General features: G+C 51.1%; 1 long non-coding RNA gene across 3 annotated transcripts in view; it reads left to right on the top strand.

Annotated features, from left to right (window-relative positions):
* The window catches only part of LOC119970414, a 224513-nt gene that overhangs the window by 137517 nt on the left and 63462 nt on the right, over positions 1 to 23534 (top strand). For all 3 annotated transcript variants that reach the window (XR_005461610.1, XR_005461611.1, XR_005461609.1), the window contains one exon: positions 10719 to 10797. This is a non-coding gene — a long non-coding RNA (uncharacterized LOC119970414). The remainder of the gene's footprint in view (positions 1 to 10718; positions 10798 to 23534) is intronic.

The following is a 23534-nucleotide window of genomic DNA, read 5'->3' as shown; positions in this document are numbered from 1 at the left end:
ACCCACTCCCGATGGCCGTCAAGCTGATGGTCACACTGAACATTTACGCCACGGGGTTTTTCCAGGCACCAAGTGGGGACCTGTCGGGGATATCACATACATCCATACACAGGTGCATCAGCACAGCCATGGTTACCCCATATGCTCGGGCGGAACACTATATCAACTTCAATGTGGACCGAACTCACCAGATTGCCTGGATGGTGTGATTTGCTGCCATCGCAGTTATGCCCTAGGTCTAGGGGATGATTGATAGAACACGTGTCTCCATGTGAGCACCAGCGCATGTGGGAGTGCCCTTCATAACTGGAGGGGCTTCCACCTGATGAACGTGCAGTTGGTGTGTGACCACCAGCTGCACATATGTCTGCGCCCTCCAAGCAGCATACATGATGCATTTGTCGGTGCCTAACACCTTTGAAGCACTTCCTCGGCTGAGGGGTTGGGTGACGGGGTTATCCGCTGTGTTCGTGGCAAATGACACCTATTCGGAGGCCCCAGACCAACACGGAGAATTGCTACAACGACGCTCATGCAGCAACCAGGGGCGCCATTGAGCAGTGCATCAACATCCTGGAGGTGCGGTTCAGATGCCAGGAGCGCTCTGGTGGGGTCCTCCAGTATAGCTCTAGGAGGGTCTCCCACATCATGGTGGCCCGCTGTATCCTCCACAACATCGCGCAGCAGAGGGGCGACATGCTAGAGGAGGAGGATCACCAGGTCTTGTCTGATGAGCAGGATGGATAGGACATGAGGCACAAACAGCCGCAGGATGTCTGTGCTTGGGCTGTCACACTTGGGACAATCTAATCGCCTCCAGGTTCGCCAACTAGGTGACCTTCAGGAGAGGCGGGGGCAGAGGGGTTGTCCTGGGGATGGGGCAACAATGGGTCACTCACCGGGTAGGTCATACCACATGGGGGCTGTACATCTCTGGCCCAGTACCCTGCCGCTTCCAGGGACGACAACGGGGCGTACCTCTGACTGACCTGGGGCCCCTGGCCTGTGCCACTGTCCAACACCTGCACTCCATATAACCGGTCTCCCACACCCACCCGCTCCCCCACCTCCACCCCACAGCCCGGCACAACGTCCACGCCCAGCCCATCTCTCACATTCTGCAGATTGAGGGTTGAGGCAGTTCGGAACATGGGTGGACATGTGTTTATTTATGACAGTGCTATGTTCAATAACTGTGCCTTAGACCGTAATGTCATCCTATGTACTGCTCCCATAACTGGTGTCTAACTTTCTAATCTTACATGTCCTAAGGCTCCATCTAGGTATTTCACCAGGTGGTACATCACAAGTGGAGGTGGCTTGCTGTGTTTCCCGCCCTGTGACCTGGGTCCCCTTTGGCGGCCATCCTCTGGAATGATCGTGCATGGATGGGTCCGGCAGTATTCTGGGTGTCACAGTTGGCGTAGTACCACCCTGTTTTGCTTGTTGTGCACCGGATGTGCCAGGGACAGTGGGGGGATTCAGAGGCGCTGCAGTGTTCCGGTGCCTCCCCTGAAGGAATCATCAGCATGGGCCCCATAACCTCCCCCTCCCTCGGGGTGCCAGGTGAACGCAAGCTACTCCATGGGATGGGGGCATGGCCGGAATGAGCTCTGGGTGCTCCGCCACTGTCTGTAACTGCCTATCCTGGAGGCCTGCTCTCATCTTGGCCAGGGTCTCAATGCTCATGGCCATGGAGTACTGGGACTGTGCTACGTCCATCTGGGACTGTGCCACATTCCTCTGTGCCTGGCTCATGTCAGCCAGGTCAATGCTCTCGACTCCAATAAACATGCCCTGCTGTGACTGGGCCAGGCTCTGGGATGCCACTGCAATGTTGGTGTGGCCCTGGTAGATGGCTGCCTGTGACAGAGCAGCCCTGTCCTGCGCCTCAGCCACTGCCCACACACTGTGCCCCGTGTTTTGGACATTCTTACCCATGGCCGTGACACTAGTGCCCTAGATTCTCACCACAGATACCACCCATCCAGTGTTGGTCTGGGTGGCATGCATTGTCGGCACCGCTTCCTATTCCTACAGGCATTTGGACACCTCCAACTGCACCTTCAGGTGCTGACACCCCCTCAAGTAGTTCCCAGCTCAGCGGATGCATCTCCATTATTTATGGGACTACCCAAGGGCTGCACGGTGGCCTAGTGGTTAGCACTGCGGCCTCACGGCGCTGAGGTCCCAGGTTCGATCCCGGCTCTGGGTCACTGTCCGTGTGGAGTTTACACGTTCTCCCCGTGTCTGCGTGGGTTTCGCCCCCACAACCCAAAAATGTGCAGAGTAGGTGGATTGGCCACGCTAAATTGCCCCTTAATTGGAAAAAATAATTGGCTAATCTAAATTTATTAAAAAAATTTTTTTATGGGACTACCCTTTTACAGAAGCGCTAGATCTGTCTTGACAGCAGCTAGTCCTTGGGGCCACCCTCCAACTGTTCGCCCCCTCAGGGGTTCCTACTTCCACCTGATGTACTGCAGTGCATCTGTTGTGCGCACCAGATAGTGCCCCAGGAGCCACTGTGCCCAACCAAGGCGAGAGTCTCTGGGATGGTGGAGATGTTGGTGACAGCAGTGATGAGAAGTCAGTGTCGTCTCCAGGTATGCTCCTTGGTGGCGCAGGGTTGCAGCTGGGGACGAGGGACCTTCGACGGCCCCGCCTTCTTTTCAGGTGAGTTGTGATGTTGCAGCTGGGGGCATAGACCATCTGCCGGTCCCACCTCTTCGGGAGGTGACCCTGCAAGACAGGGCGCATGATGAGATCTCGGGTCGGCAGGGTGTTGGGGGAAGGGATGACTCGCGTGCAGTAGGTACATCGCAATGCATTGGAGGTTCACTTGGATGTCCCATGCCAACCTCCGATCTGTGACTGCCCAATCTACCACCCCGCCAGATCCATCAGCCTCTGCTTTGCGAGAGTGAGAGGCCTCAGGTCCAGCAATCCCCCTCTGGTCTTCTCCCGCTACCGGCGGTTGTGGACTGCCTTCTCATGGGGAGACTGATAATTCACAGTGTGAGAAACTTGGACTCAGGCAGCACATGGGGTCTGCAGCTAATATGCGGGGCACCCGACCATTGTTAGAGGTATGGGTGTTGGCATGTGGTGCAGGATGACGTGCAAGTGGACTGCCGATAAGTACTTTGATCGTCCTCTTGTGGGGGGGGGGGGGGGGGTGATTACGGGAGCATGGGAATGGGGTGGTGTCAGGGGCACGGTGCTGGCGACTCACCCTGGCTGGCTTTGGGGGGGGGGTGATTACGGGAGCATGGGAATGGGGTGGTGTCAGGGGCACGGTGCTGGGGACTCACCCTGGCTGGCTTGGGGTGGGGGGTGATTACGGGAGCATGGGAAGGGGGTGGTGTCAGGGGCACGGTGCTGGCGACTCACCCTGGCTGGCTTTGGGGGGGGGGGGGGGGGTGATTACGGGAGCATGGGAATGGGGTGGTGTCAGGGGCACGGTGCTGGCTACTCACCCTGGCTGGCTTGGGGGGGGGGGGGGTGATTACGGGAGCATGGGAATGGGGAGGTGTCAGGGGCACGGTGCTGGCGACTCACCCTGGCTGGCTTGGGGTGGGGGGGGGGGGGGTGATTACGGGAGCATGGGAATGGGGAGGTGTCAGGGGCACGGTGCTGGCGACTCACCCTGGCTGGCTTGGGGGGGGGGGGGGGGGGGGGGTGATTACGGGAGCATGAGAATGGGGTGGTGTCAGGGGCACGGTGCTGGCGACTCACCCTGGCTGGCTTGGGGGGGGGGGGGTGGGGGGTGATTACGGGAGCATGAGAATGGGGTGGTGTCAGGGGCACGGTGCTGGCGACTCACCCTGGCTGGCTTGGGGGGGGGGGGGGGGTGATTACGGGAGCATGGGAATGGGGTGGTGTCAGGGGCACGGTGCTGGTGACTCACCCTGGCTGGCTTGGGGTGGGGGGGGGGTGATTACGGGAGCATGGGAAGGGGGTGGTGTCAGGGGCACGGTGCTGGCAACTCACCCTGGCTGGCTTGAGGTGGGGGGGGGGTGATTACGGGAGCATGGGAATGGGGTGGTATCAGGGGCACGGTGCTGGCGACTCACCCTGGCTGGCTTGGGGTGGGGGGTGATTACGGGAGCATGGGAATGGGGTGGTGTCAGGGGCACGGTGCTGGCGACTCACCCTGGCTGGCTTGGGGGGGGGGGGGTGATTACGGGAGCATGGGAATGGGGTGGTGTCAGGGGCACGGTGCTGGGGACTCACCCTGGCTGGCTTAGGGGGGGGGGGTGGTTACAGGAGCATGGGAATGGTGTGGTGTCAGGGGCACGGTGCTGGCGACTCACCCTGGCTGGCTTGGGGTGGGGGGGTGATTACGGGAGCATGGGAATGGGGTGGTGTCAGGGGCACGGTGCTGGCGACTCACCCTGGCTGGCTTGGGGGGGGGTGATTACGGGAGCATGGGAAGGGGGTGGTGTCAGGGGCACGGTGCTGGCGACTCACCCTGGCTGGCTTGGCGGGGGGGGGGGGTGATTACGGGAGCATGGGAATGGTGTGGTGTCAGGGGCACGGTGCTGGCTACTCACCCTGGCTGGCTTGGGGGGGGTGATTACGGGAGCATGGGAATGGGGTGGTGTCAGGGGCACGGTGCTGGCGACTCACCCTGGCTGGCTTGGGGTGGGGGGGTGATTACGGGAGCATGGGAATGGGGTGGTGTCAGGGGCACGCTGCTGGCGACTCACCCTGGCTGGCTTGGGGTGGGGGGGGGGGGTGATTACGGGAGCATGGGAAGGGGGTGGTGTCAGGGGCATGGTGCTGGCGACTCACCCTGGCTGGCTTGGGGGCGGGGGGGGGGGGGTGGGGGGTGATTACGGGAGCATGGGAATGGGGTGGTGTCAGGGGCACGGTGCTGGCAACTCACCCTGGCTGGCTTGGGGGGGGGGGGGTGTGGTTACGGGAGCATGGGAATGGGGTGGTGTCAGGGGCATGGTGCTGGCGACTCACCCTGGCTGGCTTGGGGGGGGGGGGGGTGATTACGGGAGCATGGGAATGGGGTGGTGTCAGGGGCACGGTGCTGGTGACTCACCCTGGCTGGCTTGGGGTGGGGGGGTGATTACGGGAGCATGGGAATGGGGTGGTGTCAGGGGCACGGTGCTGGTGACTCACCCTGGCTGGCTTGGGGGGGGGGTGATTACGGGAGCATGGGAATGGGGTGGTGTCAGGGGCACGGTGCTGGCGACTCACCCTGGCTGGCTTGGGGTGGGGGGGGGGGGGGGGTGATTACGGGAGCATGGGAAGGGGGTGGTGTCAGGGGCACGCTGCTGGCGACTCACCCTGGCTGGCTTGGGGGGGGGGGGTGATTACGGGAGCATGGGACGGGGGGGGTGTCAGGGGCACGGTGCTGGCGACTCACCCTGGCTGGCTTGGGGGGGGGGGGGGGTGTTTACGGGAGCATGGGAATGGGGTGGTGTCAGGGGCTCGGTGCTGGCGACTCACCCTGGCTGGCTTGGGGGGGGGGTGATTACGGGAGCATGGGAATGGGGTGGTGTCAGGGGCACGGTGCTGGGGACTCACCCTGGCTGGCTTAGGGGGGGGGGGGGGTGGTTACAGGAGCATGGGAAGGGGGTGGTGTCAGGGGCACGGTGCTGGCGACTCACCCTGGCTGGCTTGGGGTGGGGGGGGGGTGATTACGGGAGCATGGGAAGGGGGGTGGTGTCAGGGGCACGGTGCTGGCGACTCACCCTGGCTGGCTTGGGGGGGGGTGATTACGGGAGCATGGGAATGGGGTGGTGTCAGGGGCACGGTGCTGGCGACTCACCCTGGCTGGCTTGGGGGGGGGTGATTACGGGAGCATGGGAAGGGGGTGGTGTCAGGGGCACGGTGCTGGTGACTCACCCTGGCTGGCTTGGGGTGGGGGGTGATTACGGGAGCATGGGAATGGGGTGGTGTCAGGGGCACGGTGCTGGCGACTCACCCTGGCTGGCTTGGGGTGGGGGGGGGGGGGGTGATTACGGGAGCATGGGAAGGGGGTGGTGTCAGAGGCACGGTGCTGGCGACTCGCCCTGGCTGGCTTGGGGTGGGGGGGTGATTACGGGAGCATGGGAAGGGGGTGGTGTCAGGGGCACGCTGCTGGCGACTCACCCTGGCTGGCTTGGGGGGGGGGTGATTACGGGAGCATGGGAAGGGGGTGGTGTCAGGGGCACGGTGCTGGCGACTCACCCTGGCTGGCTTTGGGGTGGGGGGGTGATTACGGGAGCATGGGAATGGGGTGGTGTCAGGGGCACGGTGCTGGTGACTCACCCTGGCTGGCTTGGGGTGGGGGGGTGATTACGGGAGCATGGGAATGGGGTGGTGTCAGGGGCACGGTGCTGGTGACTCACCCTGGCTGGCTTGGGGTGGGGGGGTTGCCCATCCTCACTCAGCGCTGCCTAAAGTTCCGTTTTTCAATCTTTTTTTCCTGGAACACACTTGCTATCAGGCCCACCTTCGGGACCCACACCAGCCGATCTACGCGACTCACGCTGGCCAACATTCTCGACACCCCACTTTCACTTACTTTTAATGCGATAGGGGAACCTGCTTGATTCTTATGATCTCATTTGCTCCGTGATCCAATGTTATATCTCTGCGAATGACTTCAGCTGACGATGAGCCTCTGCAGGCGTTTGTGACCTTCTCATTGGCGTCATCAGCCCCCCCTGAGTGGGTAGTCCTTGTCTCCGAGGAGCCAACCCAACAGCCACTGTACTCCCTCAAAAGTGTCTCCCCGGGAAATGGGCACACACCTGCATTAAGCGCATTGTACGATCACAAACGAGTTGGACATTGAGGGAGTCAAATCCCTTGTTCATGAATTACTCTGAATGGGCTAGGGTCTGGCAGATGGAATACAATGTTGACAAATGTGAGGTTATCCATTTTGGTAATAATAACAGCAAAAGGGATTATTATTGAAATGATAAAATATTAAAACATACTGCTGTGCAGAGAGACCTGGGTGTCCAAGCGCATGAGTCGCAAAAAGTTGGTTTACAGGTGCAACAGGTGATTAAGAAGGCAAATGGAGTTTTGTCCTTCATTGCTAGAGGGATGGAGTTTAAGACTAGGGAGGTTATGTTGCAATTGTATAAGGTGTTAGTGCGGCCACACCTGGAGTATTGTGTTCAGTTTTGGTCTCCTTACCTGAGAAAGGACGCACTGGCACTGGAGGGTGTGCAGAGGAGATTCACTAGGTTAATCCCCGAGTTGAGGGGTTAGATTATGAGGAGAGATTGAGTAGACTGGGACTGTACTCGTTGGAATTTAGAAGGAAGCGAGGGGATCTTATAGAAGCATATAAAATTGTGAAGGGAATAATAGGATAGATGCGGGAGATTGTTTCCACTGGAAAGGGTTGTGAATCTATGGAATTCCTTGCCCAGTGAAGCAGTTGAGGCTTCTTTATTAAATGTTTTCAAGATAAAAATAAGTCGTTTTTTGAAGAATAAAGGAATAAAGGGTTATGGTGTTTGGGTAGGAAAGTGGAGCTGAGTCCACAAAAGATCAGCCATGCAGAGGAGGGGGAGGCTGGTCCTGGAGCTGTTCCAAAAGCAGCTCCACAGATTGTGGAGCCTCGTAGGCGTCATTACCGGCAAAGGCTCTTCCGATGTCGGACATCCTACCTGAATGGCGCAGCAGGCTCGAAGGGCAAGATGGCCCACTCCTGCTCCTAGTTCTTATGACTCTGCATGATGCCATGTGGGTGCAATCTGTCATACCCAGCACCTGGGGCTTGCCTGCTAAGTGAGCAAAGGCCATGGCCTTGGCACCATGGCTCCCCTGGTCACGGTCCAAGTTTATATATATGTGGGTCCTCGCAAAAAGAGCACCCGAAACCTCCCTTACATGGGAAATGCCACACTGGTCACCCGTGCTGCCCTGAAACAAATTTGCCTGCATGGACGTTCAGGGCGGCAGTTACTTTTAAGGGCCATGGGCAATGGGTGTCTTCCCATTCTATGTGGTGCCAACTCTTGCAAGAGCTGTGAAAGGTGGTCCACCATCCCAGGGCAGATAGAGTCTTTGCCGGCACTGGAGCTCTGAAATGCACAGGTAGGATGTCGGACGTCGGAAGAGCATTTGCCGGGAATGACGCCTACGAGGCTCCACAATCTGTGGAGCTGCTTCTGGAACTGCTCCAGAACCAGCCTCCCCCTCCTCTGCAGGGTGTTGGTTCTGGCCATGTGCACCAGCATGTTGATGTCTCTGCTGCTGCTCTATCACTACAAGGAGAATAGCCAAATCAACTGGCTCCATGATTCTCCAGGATCATGCACTGAAAGGAAAGGATTCCTGACAGAGCCCTTACCCTCAGCACTCCACTTCTCTGGGATATCCACCCATGTGCTTCCCCTTTGAGAGTGCTTCTGCACTAAACCTCACACTCTCCCCTCTCACACTACAACCACCTCCCCACAATTTTCCCTCTCAACTCCACATGGACGAAGCATGTCAACCCTTGAGAGCTTCAGTGGCATTTTACCCCTAATCATTCTTCCCGCCCCCCCCCCCCCCAAATCTGGTGTTATGTGAAATAACAGTTGAGTGGATGCATGGGGACCATGCCTCCAACCTCACGGAGAACCTCAAAAATGCCCCCCATCATGACCTTGAACAGGGTGAGTGATAATAGATCTTGTCATCATGCCCTGCATAGAGTTGCACATCAGTGTTATCCGTGGAATGTTCAATGCTTGGGGCCAATACTTCCAAAATGTGAAGAACTTAGCTCCAATCAGTGGCACCCATATTTAGCTCTCCTAATTGAATTGGTACAATTAACAAGTCAAGGTAGGTTGAGAGAGCTGATAAGGAAACTGGCTGCCTCTTATGGATTTTGATTGAATTTGATTTGGATTTGATTTATTTTCACGTGCACCAAGGTACAGTGAAAAGTATTGTTTTGTGTACAGTCCAGACAGATCGTTCCATACATGAAGATCATGGGACATACATTTTTTGTTAAATTTTAGAGTACCCAATTCATTTTTTCCAATTAAGGGGCAATATAGCATGTTCAATCCACCTGCCTAGCACATTTCTGGGTTGTGGGGCGAAACCCACGTAGACACGGGGAGAATGTGCAAACTGCACGCAAACAGTGATCCAGAGCTGGAATTGAACCTGGGACCTTGGCATCGTGAGACTGCAGTGCTACCACTGCGCTACCGTGCTTCTCTAGGACATACATGAATACACAATATAAGTTCATAGGCACAGGCATCGGGTGAAGCAGGCAGAGGGTAGTACTACTCAGTAGAGAAGAAGTGACGCAGCCAGTTAGGATGCTTTCTTTGGTACATCTGTAAAAATTGATAAGAGACAATATGGACATACCAAATTTCCTTAGTTTCCTGAGGAAGTACAGGCACTGTTGAGCTTTTTTAGAGTCTGGTATCAGCGGTTAGTGCGTGTTCTCAGACTTTTATATCTCCTGCCTAATGCAAGAAGTTGGAAGAGAGAATAACCTGAGAGGGAGGGGTCTTTGATTATGCTGATCGCTTTCGCAAGGCAGCGGAACGTGTAGACAGAGTCAATGGATGGGAGGCGGGTTCGCGTGATTCGACCCACTACGGTCATGTTGTCAGCAAACTTGCCGATGGAGTTGGAGCCAAATTTTGCCACGCAGTCGTGTGTGTATAGGGAGTACAGTAGGGGACTATCGTAGAGAAGGAGTTGTTGTTTATCCTTACCGATTGTGGTCTATGGGTCAGAAAGCCGAGGATCCAGTTGCAGAGTGAGGAGCCAAGTCCTAGTTTTGGAGCTTTGACATGAGCTTGGCTGGGATTATGGTATTGACGGCGGAGCTGTAGCCAATAAATAGGACTCTGATTTTGTGCCAGAGTCGCCGTTCTCACTGAGGGCTAACCTGGGCTCAAAATCACCACCTGAATGTTGCTGATAATTATAACCCATAATTTGTCAGTAAGTTTCATTGACCATGTGCTTTTTGAACCCTTTAACCACATTTTGCATTATAGTTTATAATCTGATGTAACTGCAAATGATGAAAAACATCCTCCATGTGTTGTGATGCTCGTAGGAAACACAATATGCCAATGTCATTAACCCAACCATCGGTCCCTTAATTTGTATTGCAATATATTCTTTATCTTGGAAAAGTTGATTTATAAAGAAATGTCAGATGTTCGAAAAAACGATTAACGGGGGGAAAGGTTAAACCTGTATTTTCCAGAGAGATTTACAGGACATCTCAGCCATAGATTTGATCATAATGGAAAAATGTTTCCACTACCTCAGAGAATTATAAACCTAGCAACATTATTGAATTATTTTTAACGCAAATGTAATAGTGTGCATCATAAATATGTAACTACTCCAAATCTATTTTTTTAAATGCTGTTAAGTGATTTATTTGTGTGGTATTTACAGTCGTAAGGAAATGAGTTCTGAGAAACAGAAAAACAAAGGAACTCACTGGAGAACCACTGTAGCATTTATTGTCTGTGGAGAAGTGATGTTTCTCACCAGTCTCCATGTATGCTAGGAATTTGGAAATTATTCTTTAAAACCTGACACATACTCTTGCAGCCCATGTTGTCTATATTGCAATTAGCTGTTTCTTGAGGAGTATTTGGATCATTAAATCTTTTCATCGCTGCAAGATGGTTTATATTTTTATCCAAGGGTAGTTTTTTTGTGCATCAAATTGGATTTTTCTTACATATTGATTTGTATTTTTATTTCAGTCTACAGGCATATCCGTTCCAAGGGAATAATGTCTATCATTTTATTGGATAGAAATCAGAAGCTGTACATGCTGTAAAGGTAATGTGTGAATGTATTTTTTTAATGCATTGCTGTGGAAAACTACAGCAATCTGGACTCCCTTACCAATTTGTGGATATGTTTGGAGCCTGTGAGTGTAAGAAAGTAAGAGAGAGAGATGAGGGAATGATGTGCACTTGTCTCATACAGACAAAAATTAATGTAAATGGTAAAAAAAACTGTTCACTTAGCAACAGTGAAGGTATTAAGTACATCTTAAACCATGATATTTTTGACACCTTCTATATCGTTGACATAATTTGCTCATCACATCACTGTATCCATGCTAAATTTGCCTGGATGTTTTTCTAAAATTCTCTTATTCTTCTCTTTTTAAAATCTGTAATTAATGTTTCCATCCATGACAGAAACAGAAAATAGATCTAGGGCCCATTGGATGTAGTAATCATTCAGCAGCTCAATCTGATCTAAAATGTCATGGATCATGTCTAATGGGACCTGACATAGATCCTCCCTTTTGTCACACATATCTACCTTGAGGTATCATATTGAAGGAATGTAGGTAATTGCATGATGGGAAAGGGATACACTTGATCAGTGACTTTTGAAGGCATCATACTGAAACGTAAGCAATCTCTTTACATGTTTCAAAGTTAGGAAACATCCAATCAATCAGAGCAGGTTGGGATTCTACTGATTGGAATTTAGAAGAATGAAAGGTGATCTCATTGAAACATTGGGGGCGGGATTCTCTGAGCCTCCGCGTCAAAATTGTGATTGGCGCAGGGGCGGAGAATGGGCGTCAAACCCGAAATCTGGTCTGACGGCGCTCTCGCGATTCTAGAATCACCGTGAATCGCACGCGCACGTTCTACACTGCATACGTCGGGGGCCATAGACAGAGGCCCTCGCAGTGATTCTCCGACCTAAACTGGCCGAGTTCCCGACGTCGTGGTTCTAACCACGTTTTGCCTGTCGGGAATGGCCAGTGGCGGCTGCGGAGTCAGTCCGCGGCCGTTCTGGTGGGGGAGGGGGGGATACTTCATCCGGGGGGAACGTCACAGACAGCCAGGCTATCATTTGGGGGCCACCGATTCGCGGCGTGCGCAATCCCGAGGGGGCCTATCCTTTTGGTGCCGGTCCACAGTGTGTGTGCGCCCTGTCAGGCAGTCCGTGTTGGCCGTGCGCATGCGCAGACCTCCAAACAGATGTGCAGGGCTTCATATCGGCAGCTGAAGCTGCAAGGACTAATGGGGGCCCTGCTAGCCCCCTTCAGGTAGAAGAATCACTCTGGACTTTCTTCATGAAAGGCCTGAGTGATTCGCCAGTGTATCGACGCTGGAGTGGGTACATGGCCCCATTATTGGAGAATCGGGCCCTGGATTTGTAAGTAGCTTGACAGGGTAAATGCTGAGAGGATGTTTCCTCTCATGGGAGAGTCTTGAACTAGAGGGCATAGTCTCAGAATAAACGGGTGCCAATTTAAGACTGAGGTGAGGAGAAATTTCTTCTCTCAGAGGGTTGTGTCTTTGGAACTCTTTGTCACAGAGAGCCATGAGGGCCGAGTCCTTGTGTATATTTAAGGCTGAGATGGACAGATTCTTGATCAGTAAGGGAATCATGGTTTTGGGAAAAGGGCACGAAAGTGGAAGTGAGGAATGTTGGATCATCTTTTTGGATGGCCGAGCCGGCTCGAGGGGACAAATGGCCTACTCCTGTTCCTATATCTTATGGTCTTATAATCATGCAGTGTGTGGTAGTCACCACTGATGTATTATATTGTATATATATGGGTTTTACAATAAGGCCCCTGTACTACAGGTATGGGGTAGATCCCTGCCTGCTGGCTCCGCCCAGTAGGTGGAGTATAAATATGTGTGCTCTCCGTACAGCAGCCATTTCGTCAGCTACTGTAGGAGGCCACACATCTCTGTGTAATAAAGCCTCGATTACCTTCTACTCTCGTCTCGTCATAATTGATAGTTTCATAGAAACTTGTTTCATAGAATTTACAGTGCAGAAGGAGGCCATTTGGCCCATCGAGTCTGCACCGGCTCTGTGAAAGAGCACCCTACCCAAGCCCACACCTGCACCCTAGCCCCATAACCCAACCCAACACTAAGGGTAATTTATCATGGCCAGTCCACCTAACCTGCACATCTTTGGACTGTGGGAGGAAACCGGAGCAGCCGGAGGAAACCCACACAGACACGGGGAGAATGTGCAGACACCGCACAGACAGTGACCCAAGCCGGGAATCGAACCTGGGACCCTGGAGCTGTGAAGCAATTATGCTAACCACTATGCTACCGTGCTGCTAGTGCATCACATAGTCACAAAATTGTTACATTGCAGAAGGAGGCCTTTCAGCCCATCGTGTCTGTATCAGCTCACCAAATGAGCATTAATTAATTAATAATAACCACTCCTTGTCATAAGTAGGCTTCAATGAGCATTATGACTTAGTGCCATTCTCCAGCCTTTTCTCTCCAACCTATGCATCAACACCTTATCCAAAATCTTGACATCCGCATTTCGCAGAGATATTGGGCTGTACAACCCACACTCCACCAGGTCCTTATCCTTTTTTAGCAGCAACAAAATGGATGCCTGTCCCATTGTCTCTGGCAGTGCCACATTAGCCACTGTGTCCTCAAACATGTCCAAAAACATTTTATAAAACTCCACCAGGAACCCATCCGGCCACGGTGCCTTACCCGTCTGCATCTTCCCCAGCGCTGCCCAAAACTATTCCATCCTCACTGGCTCTTCCAGCCCTGCCCTCTCCACCTCGCCTACCCTAGGACACTCCAACTGCCTCATAAAGTCCCTCTTATCCAACTCATCCTCCGACCTATACAACATTTTATAAAACTTGTCAAATGCCTTGGTTACCTGCCCGTGTGCTACCATCACCAACTCCCCTGCCCCATCCCGGACCCAACAATCTCTCTTGCAGCTGTCTGCCTGCGGAGCTGGCCCACCACCAAGCAATTGACCTTCTCCCCACACTCATGTACAACCCCCTTCGCCTGGCTTAACTTCCCAACCGCCTTTCCTGTGGCAGAAGGTCAAATTTTGCCTGTAATTATCTTTCTCCTATCAGGGATAGGATCCTCCACACACCTTCTGCCCTCTTCCAAAATTTTTACCAACTGCTGCCGCTCGTCTCTTGCCTTCCTGTCCACCTGAGCCTTAAACAAGATGAACCCGCCCCTTAGCACCACCTTCTACGCCTCCCACACCACTAACAACGAAAACTCCCCATTCCTAATAAACCCCACATAATCCTCAATCACATGTCTCATTTTTGCACAAAAATTTGGATCCACCAGCAGCCCCACATCCAACCTCCAGGCAGGCCTCTGTGTCTGCCCCTTCTCCAGGACTACATCCACCAAATGCAGAGCATGGTGCGAGAAAACAATCATCGGGTATTCCGCTTTCCTCACCCCGCCAACAATGCCTTCCCCAGAATAAAAAGTTTGATCCTTGAATACGCATTGTGTACTGCTGAGAAGAACAAATACTCCCTGTCCCGCCGATGCAGAAACTTCCACGGGTCCTCCCCTCCCTCCCCCTCCCTCCACCATCTCCTTCATAAATGCAACCAACACCTTTGCCCCCCCATCCTCCTACCCCACCCCCCGACCGAAGTGGTCAGCAAACGTGGCTTGGACCTATCCACCTTCAGATTCAGCACTGTATTCAATCCCCCCCTCAGTATTAACTGGTGCATACCTAAATTATGTTTGGCAGCCAGCATCTTCTTCACAAACCCCACATCATCCCAATTTGGGGTGTACACGGTAACCAACACCACCAACCTCCCCTCTAAAGCACTCGTTACCATAACGTAGCTGCCACCACTAGTCACTTCCAGGCCCCGCTCCTTGAAGGTGGTGAAGATTCTGATGTACAGAAAACTACCGCCAGTCTGGGCCCTCTCCTGATGGTTATGGGAGAGTTTTCCTGAGGAGACACAGAGAGGGCATAATTAGCCACATGTGTGGTTCACAGTGGTGGGATGGGGTGTGAAGGAAGGGCTGGGGGGATCGAAGGAGAGTGTTGGGAGTCGCGTGTAGAGTTGGGTGGAGGTTGCTCCTGTGGGGGCAGATAGGTCGGTGGGGGGTGGGGTTGTGTGGGCGGTGTTGGTGTCTACTCACTTATGCTGCCCAGTGTAGGTCGTTCACCTTTTTCCTGCACTGGAGGCCCATTCTCTTGGTCACACATCCGGTGCTCACAGCTGCAACCACCTAGTCTCAGGCAGCATTGGCTGCCCTATGACTCACCCTCCTGGACCCTCAGGGGAACAAGACACCACTCCTGGCCTCCATAGCGTCTAGTAGCCTCCCCAGATCTACGTTCCCGAATCTTGGGACTGGTCTCCTGGGCGCCATTGTTGCGAACCGGCTGGGGTTGACTGAGCAAGTGCTGCTTAAGCACTGCTCAACCTTGTTAATGGGGGGCTGGCGAGCGTGATGCCGGCGAATCAGCTGGCAAGCCTTCATTTGCGGAGAAACCCCGAGAGGCCTTGTTAAATGGAGAATTAACGTAGAATAGCATTGCCTACCTTGCTGCACTGAGCTCCGGGAAGCTCGCAGCAGTTCCCTCTCGCTACAACACATAGACAACCTTCCAGAGAATCACGCCCAGAGAGAGAGAGAGAGGGGGGGGAGATCATCCCACTCTGACAGAATCCAATCATCAGCTGTTACTGAGCATTGTAGCATTGTTGTCAGCTGTTACTGAGCATTGTGGATAGCACAATTGCTTCACAGCTCTAGGGTCTCAGGTTCGATTTCAGCTTGGGTCACTGTCTGTACGGAGTCTACACATCCTCCCCGTGTGTGCGTGGGTTTCCTCCGGGTGCTCCGGTTTCCTCCCACAGTCCAAAGATGTGCAGGTTAGGTGGATTGGCCATGCTAAGTTGCCGTTAGTGTCCAAAATTGCCCTTAGTGTTGGGTGGGGTTACTGGGTTATGGGGATAGGGTGCAGGTGTTGACCTTGGGTAGGGTGCTCTTTCCAAGAGCTGGTGCAGACTCAATGGGCCGATGGCCTGCTGCATTGTAAATTCTATGATAATCTATGATAATTTTGTAGAATTCTCTGGCCACCAGCCAATCAATCGAACTGAGTCATCCCTCAATCTCTCGAGTGTTGAAAAGCCTGGGTCGTGCTGTCCAACGTTAGCAGCACCATATACTATATTGCAACTTCTTAAATTCCTAATTCCCTCTGCTGCTTGACTTAAAGATACATGTCCATTAAGCATCCGTGGATCAAAAATGATGGCAAAAGTAAAGAAAGGGGAAATAAGGGAATCAAGGACCCTTACTTTGTGCATTCACGTACATGCACAGTAACATGATTTAGATTTCATTCCTTTCTCCCTTTCTCCAACTTCACCATTAAATTATTATCCACTATTCTCGTGCTTTCTGTCCCTCCCAGTAATTTGTACAACCTGCTATTCCTCTCCAATATTTTCTCTTGGTTCCCACACACTTGCCAAATTGGTTTAAAGCCTCCCAACAGCACTTTGAAACCTTGATTGTCAGACCAACCTGACATGCAAGAGTTCCTCAACAACCCTCACCGTACTCTAGGGTGCAGTGTTCTTCCGTCAGGATCACAATAAACCTGATTTTTTATTTATCATTGATCGGGAGATAAAGATCTATTCCGATTCTGCAAGGACAAACTGAGACTTTGAGTTTCTTTGTTCAAACTGGTTTATTCATGCAAGCATATGCAAGGGAACTCATACCCATCCAAAATGGAGAAATAAACAACAAAACCACCATTTAAAAAAAATGTTTTTATTGAGGTTTTTGTAGAATACAGAACAAGGATAAGCGTGGACATACATTTGAAGATAAAAGTAAAAAAGGATAAAGAGAAATATTTACACATCAGTCTGTTTCTGTTATTTACATCAGTCGTCTTACATTATTTACAATGGTTACAGTTTCCTGTCTTTCATTTTCCAGTAGGTTTTTGGTTCTAGCTGGGTTCCCTGTTCTCCCTCCACCTTTTCTTCCTGATCCCTACCCCCGGCCGTCTAGTTTCCCGCGTCTGTTTTTTAAAATCGTTCCTAGGACTGTTATATTACAGAGATGTAATCGATATATTACTCATTTGCCTTGCCGAGTTCTATTTAACTTGGTGATAAACAGGCGAAGTCTTCCAGTTGATGACAAATTATTTATTGAGCAACAAAATAATATACTTGTGAGTACTTTTACTTTAATATTTTGACTAGTAATAGAATCAACTAAGATTAGATTAAACTAACAATTAATAAAATACACTACACTCTGAGTGAGTCATGTCGATATTCTAGCTGCACTACACAAACACTAACATTAAGAAAGAGCGGGAAACTCCTTATATAGTTCCTGTTCGTAGATCACTACAGGGACGTGGGTGTTGCAGGCTGTGCCAGCATTTATTACCCATTCCTAATTGCCCTTGAGGCAGTTAAGAGTCAACCACATTGCTGTGGGTCTGGAGTCACATGTAGGCCAGACCAGGTAAGGATGACAGATTTCCTCCCCTAAAGGACATTAATGAACCAGTTGGGTTTTTACAACAATCAACAATGGTTTCATGGTCATACTGGACTTTTAATTCCAGATATTTATTGAATTCAAATTTCACTATCTGCAGTGACAGGATATGAACCTGGGACCGCAGAGTACTCTGGGTCTCTGGATTACTAGTCCAGTGGCAATACCACTAAGCTACCGCCTCTTGTGTCCTGCTCCAGTTGCGTTGGCGTGATGCCGTATATCTCGCTATTTGTTGACCATGGTTGGGTTCCATGCTTCTTTGTCTCCCTGCCCCCCCCCCCCCCCCCCCCCCCTTCTTGTTGTATCGTGGCTACCTTCTCCTATTCTTTGTCTTATTGGCTGTTGGCTACACACAGGTCTTGGAACAACTGAGTGAATGACTCCCACATTTTGTGGAAGCTATCTTCTGACCCCGAGATGGCAAATTTAATTTTTTTCAATTTGGAGAAATTCCAATAGGTCGGACAGCCAGTCTACAGCTTTGGGTGGTGCTGCTGATCGCCAGCTGAGCAGGATTCTTTGGCTTGAACAAAGGGGACTACGATAGAATGAGGAAGGACCTCGCTAAAGTAGACTAGAAACAAATATTTTATGGTAGGACAGTTGAGGAGCAGTGGAGTACTTTCAAAGAAATCTTTCATAGTGCTCAACAAAAGTATATTCCAGTGAGAAGGAAGAATTGTAAGAAAAGAGGTAATCTACCATGGGTGTCTAAGGAGATACATGAGGCTGTCAAATTGAAAGAGAAGGCTTACAAAGTGGCCAAGATCAGCGGGAAACTAGAAGATTGGGAAAACTTTAAAGGTCAGCAGAAAGCCATGAAAAGAGCCAGAAAGAAAAGTAAGATAGAACACGAAAAAAAACTGGCACAGAATATAAGGACAGATAGCAAAAGTTTTTATAATTATATAAAATTAAAAAGAGTGGCTAAAGTAAACATTGGTCCGTTGGAGGATGAGAGTGGTCATTTAGTTATGGGATATGATGAAATGGCGGAGGCATTGAACAAATATTTTGTATCGGTCTTCACAGTGGAGGACACTAATAACATGCCAGCAATTGACCGAGAGAAGAAGGTAGGTGAGGACCTGGAAACCATTACTATCACGAAAGAGCAAGTGTTGGGCAAGCTAATGGAGCTCAGGATAGATAAGTCTCCTGGCCCTGATGGAATGCATCCCAGGGTACTGAAAGAGATGGCTGGAGTAATAGCAGATGCACTGGCGGTAATTTTCCAAAATTCGCTGAACACTGGGGCAGTCCCAGAGGATTGGAAAACAGCAAATGTGATGCCACTGTTTAAAAGGGGAAGTAGACAAAAGATGGGGAATTATAGACCGGTTAGCTTAACCTCTGTCGTGGGCTAGATGTTTGAGTCTATTATCAAGAAAGAGATTGGAGAGCACCTCGATAGAAATTATCCCATTGAACGGACGCAGCATGGATTCATGAAGGGCAGGTCATGCTTGACGAATCTCTTGGAATTCTACGAAGACATTTCGAGCAAGGTAGACAAAGGGGATCCAGTGGATGTGGTGCACCTAGATTTCCAAAAGGCCTTTGACAAGGTACCGCACAAGAGGCTGCTGCATAAGATAAGGATGCATGGTGTTAAGGGTAGAGTACTAGCATGGATAAAGGATTGGTTGTCTAACAGGAAACAAAGAGTGGGAATAAATGAGTGCTATTCTGGCTGGCAATCAGTGACGAGTGGTGTGCCTCAGGGATCGGTGTTGAGACCACAATTATTTACAATTTATATAGACGATTTGGAGTTGGGAACTACGTGTAAGGTATCCAAGTTTGCAGATGACACGAAGGTGTGTGTAGAGCAAAGTGTACTGAGGACTGTAAAACCTTACAGAGGAACATTGACACATTGAGTGAGTGGGCAAAGGTCTGGCAGATGGAATATAATGTCAATAAGTGTGAAGTCATGCATTTTGGTAGGAGTAACAATAGAACGGATTATTACTTAAATGTTAAAAAGCTGCAGCATGCTGCTATGCAGAGGGACCTGGGTGTACTTGTGCATGAGTCACAGAAGGTTGGTCTGCAGGTGCAACAAATAATTAGGAAGGCAAATGGAATGTTGTCCTTCATTGCAAAGGGGATTGAGTTTAAAAGTAAAGAGGTAATGTTGCAGTTGTACAAGGTGCTGGTGAGGCCACACCTGGAGTACTGTCTGCAGTTTTGGTCTCCACACTTGAGAAAGGATGTGCTGGCACTAGAGGGGGTGCAGAGGAGGTTCACTAGGCTGATTCCGGAGTTGAGGGGGTTATCGTATGAGGAGAGGCTGAGTAGATTGGGATTATATTCACTGGAATTCAGAAGGTTGAGGGGGGATCTAATAGAAACATAAAATTTTGAAGGGAATGGATAAGATAGAAGTAGAAAGGATGTTTCCAATGGTAGGTGAAAGTAGGACAAGAGGGCATAGCCTCAAGATTAGGGGGAGCAGATTTAGGACTGAATCATGGGGGAACTTCTTCACTCAGAGGGTGGTTAAAGTATGGAATTCCCTACCGAAAGGAGTAGTAGACGCTACTTCATTGAATATATTTAAAGATAGAGTAGATGTTTTTTTTTTAAATAAAGGAATTACGGGATATGGCGAGAATGCGGGTAAGTGGGTCTGAGACCACGAAAAGATCAGCCATGATCTTATAGAATGGCGGAGCAGGCTCGAAGGGCCGGACGATCTACTTCTGCTCCTAGTTCTTATGTTCTTAACCCCACCGCCTTGGACATTGCCTCAAAGAAGGCAATCCAAAACCCACCACATCTGGGACAAGACCAGAACATGTGGGTGTGGTTGGCTGGGGCTCTTTGACACCGTTTGTATTTGTCCTCCACCTCCGAGTAGAACCTGCTCATTCGGGTTCTAGTTAAGTGCGCTCTGTGCACCACTTTTAGCTGCATTCGGCTTAGCTTTGCACAGGTGGAGGTGGAGTTAACCCTGTGCAGTGCTTCATTCCAGAGTCTACACCCTATTTAAGTCCTCCTCCCACTTTTCTCTCATCTTGTCCAGTTGAGTGCTAGCCCTCCTTAGTAGTCGCCCTTTCATTTCGCTGCAATTCCCTTTCCCTAGGATATCTGCATCCAGTTGGTCCTCTCGCAGTGATTGTTGTGGTGATCGTGGGTATGTCCTCGTTTCCCTGCGTAAGATGTTTTTGACCTGAATGTTCGTCTCTCTCCCCCCCACCCCCCACCTTGTCAGCTGGAACTTCTCCCCCCCTAACAATGATAAATTGGCAATTTATCATGGCCAATCCCCTAACCTGCATGTCTTTGGACTGTGGGAGGAAATCGGAGCACCCAGAGGAAACCCACGCAGACACTGGGAGAACATGCAGACTCCGCACAGACAATGACCCAGCAGGGAATTGAACCTGGGACCCTGGTGCTCTGAAGCCACAGTGCTAATCACATGTGCTACCGTGCTGTCCTGTCTCCACGTTTTGAAGAAGGCATCCATTATTGCCGGTGTAAACATGTGCTTGTTGCTGATGTGGGTCTTGTCGTACGTTTCGGTCAGCCCGAACAGCTGTCTCAGTTGGTTCCACCAATTGGGCTCATTGAGTATTTGTTCAGTGGAGATGGAAGTGCCGCTGTGGCTGGGGCCCGGAGGGAAGTTCCCCTGCAGGATTCCTCCATAAGCACCCACTCAGCTTCTAGCTCCTTTATCCACCCCTTTACTCTCTCTGTGGTTGCTGCCCCGTTGTAATATTGCAGGCTTGGGAGGACTAGGCCCCCCATGGTTCTCACTCTCTGCAGTACTCTTTTTGGGATCCTTGCATTCGCTCTCTCTCTCTCTCTCTCTCTCTCTCTCTCTCTCTCTCCCCCCCCCCCCCCCCCCCCCCACACACACACACACACACACAAACGGCAGTTTTTCTAGTGAGTTGAAAAAGGCCTTTGGGATGTAGATCGAGATGGATCTGAACAGGAAGAGGAACTTGGGCAATACATTCATCTTGATTGTCTGCACTCCTGCATGTCAGGAAGAGTGAGTGTGTTCCATCTCTGCAGGTCCTTTTTTACTTCCTCTGTCAGGCTGGTCAGGTTCCACTTTTGGCCGATTTGGATCCTCAGGTAGTGGAATTTGTGCAGGCCTGTTTAAATGGCATTCCCGCCAGCTCTGCCCCTCCCCCTTACGGGTTCACCGGGAAGATCTCACTTTTGCTCAGATTGAGTTTGTAGCCAGGGAAAGCTCCAAACTCTTTCAAGAGCACCATGATTCCTTCCATGCTGTTCGTGGTCCAAGATGTAGAGGAGCAGGTCATCCACATCGAGCAAGACTCTGTGCTCTCTGTCTCCTCTCCAGTCACCTTCCAATTCTTTGCCGCCCTAAGCACGATGGCCAGTCGTTTGATCGCCAGGGTGAACAAAAGGCATCCCTGCCTTATGCCCCTGTGCAGCTGGGAGTACCTAGAGCTGGTGGACTTTGTCCATACGCTCACTGTGGGAGTATTGTACAGGGGTTTCACCCAGATGGTGAATCTCACTCCAAGCCCAAAATGCTCCAGTACCTCTGAGGAACTTCCATTTGAATCTCTCAAAGGCCTTTTCTGCGTCCAGGGAGACAATCACCTCAGGTGTTCTCTCCTCAGGTAGGGTCATGATCATGTTCAGCAGGCACCTGATGTTCAATGTTAGTTGACTACCCTTGACAAAGCCCATTTGGTGTTCTGCTACCACCTCTGGTACACAGTCCTCCAGCCTCTTGGCTAGGATCTTGGCCAGTATTTTCTGCGTTTCATAGCGCAGGCTCTGTAGGAACTGCATTCTGTTGGATCTTTGTCTTTCTTGGGTATCAGCGATATTTAGGCTTGTGCTAGTGCAGGCAGCAGGGTGCCTCATGCCAGTGAATCTCTGAACATCTCTGGCAGGTACGGAGCCAGTGCCGTTGCTAATTTTTTGTAGACGTCTGCCAGAAAACCATGCGTTCCCGGCACCTTCCCCACTTGCATGCAGCTAGTATTCTCCATGGCCTCTCCCAGTTGCTTCCAGGCCCCGTCTCCTATCTTCCCCCATGACTGGCATATACAATCCATCGAGGAACTGCTTCATTATTCTGAAGTCCCCTGCTGGGGGCTCGGAGTTGTACAGTCCCTGGTAGATGGACTCCAATGCTTTGTTGACCTTTTCTGGATCCGCAACTAGTTTGCCTTTGACATTTCCCTCATGGCTGCCTGCTTTCTCAGCTGGTGAGCCAGCAGGTAGCTGGCTTTGTCTCTGTGCTCGTACAGAATCCCCCATGCCTGGCGGAGTTGGTCCATGGCTTTCCTGGTGGAGAGCAGGTCCAAGTCCATTTGTAGCTTTTTCCTCTCCGGCAGGAGCTCTACGGTGGGGGCCTAGGAGTATCGCTCATCCACTTTGAGGATGAAGTCAACTAGCTGTTGCCTAGCCACCCCCTCATCCCTATCTCTCCGTGCTTTATAAGCGATAATTTCACCCCTGATAACAGCCTTCAGCACCTCCAAGAACGTGGAGGGTGTGACCTCCCTATTCTGTCATTTGGTAATATACTCACCTATGGCCTGTGATATTTTCTTGCAGAAAGGCTTATCGGCCAAGAGGGCCCTGTCCAACTTCCATGAGCGACAAAGAGAGATTATTGTGAGCTGCACTTGATTGGTCAGTGGGTCTAAAGCAGGTGGCATGTGTGGGCACCGTGCCTAGATATGAGTTCCAAGTGTAGGTTACCACCCCTTGCCTGGCATCAGTCCTGCCTGCTACCCTTCAATTTTCCACCACCACTCCTTCTCACTCCACTGATTGACATCTTGCACCTTCCCAATGTTCTACCTCCACACTGGCTCCTCAAAACGCCCTGGCACTCACCATCACAATCCTTTCATATCTAGGTACGGTGTCCACACATGCCACCTGCTTTAGACCCCCTTGACCAATCAAAGGGCTCACAATAATTTCTCTTTGTCGCCATCACAGCCAACGCGAAACACCTTGCCAAACTCGCCTAAAATGAGACAGTCATTCTTTGGGTGAATCGCGCTACATTGTCCAATCTATAGAATCTCATGGAAGAGACGTAGGAATCCCAAAGGGCCACCCTTCCTGACTTGCACCCAGGTCGGGGTTTTTATACTGAGAGGTTCCCCCTTGTTAAGGGGAGACCCCAGTTATCGGGGGAGTTCATCCTCTAAGGTGAAAGGGGGGAATCGTATAGAGCACAGT

Source organism: Scyliorhinus canicula, chromosome 8 (assembly GCF_902713615.1).
Source record: "Scyliorhinus canicula chromosome 8, sScyCan1.1, whole genome shotgun sequence".
In the NCBI taxonomy this organism is placed as follows: Eukaryota; Metazoa; Chordata; class Chondrichthyes; order Carcharhiniformes; family Scyliorhinidae; genus Scyliorhinus; species Scyliorhinus canicula.
The sequence above is the reverse complement of the archived record's forward strand: the minus strand, read 5'-3'. Positions and strand labels throughout refer to the sequence as shown.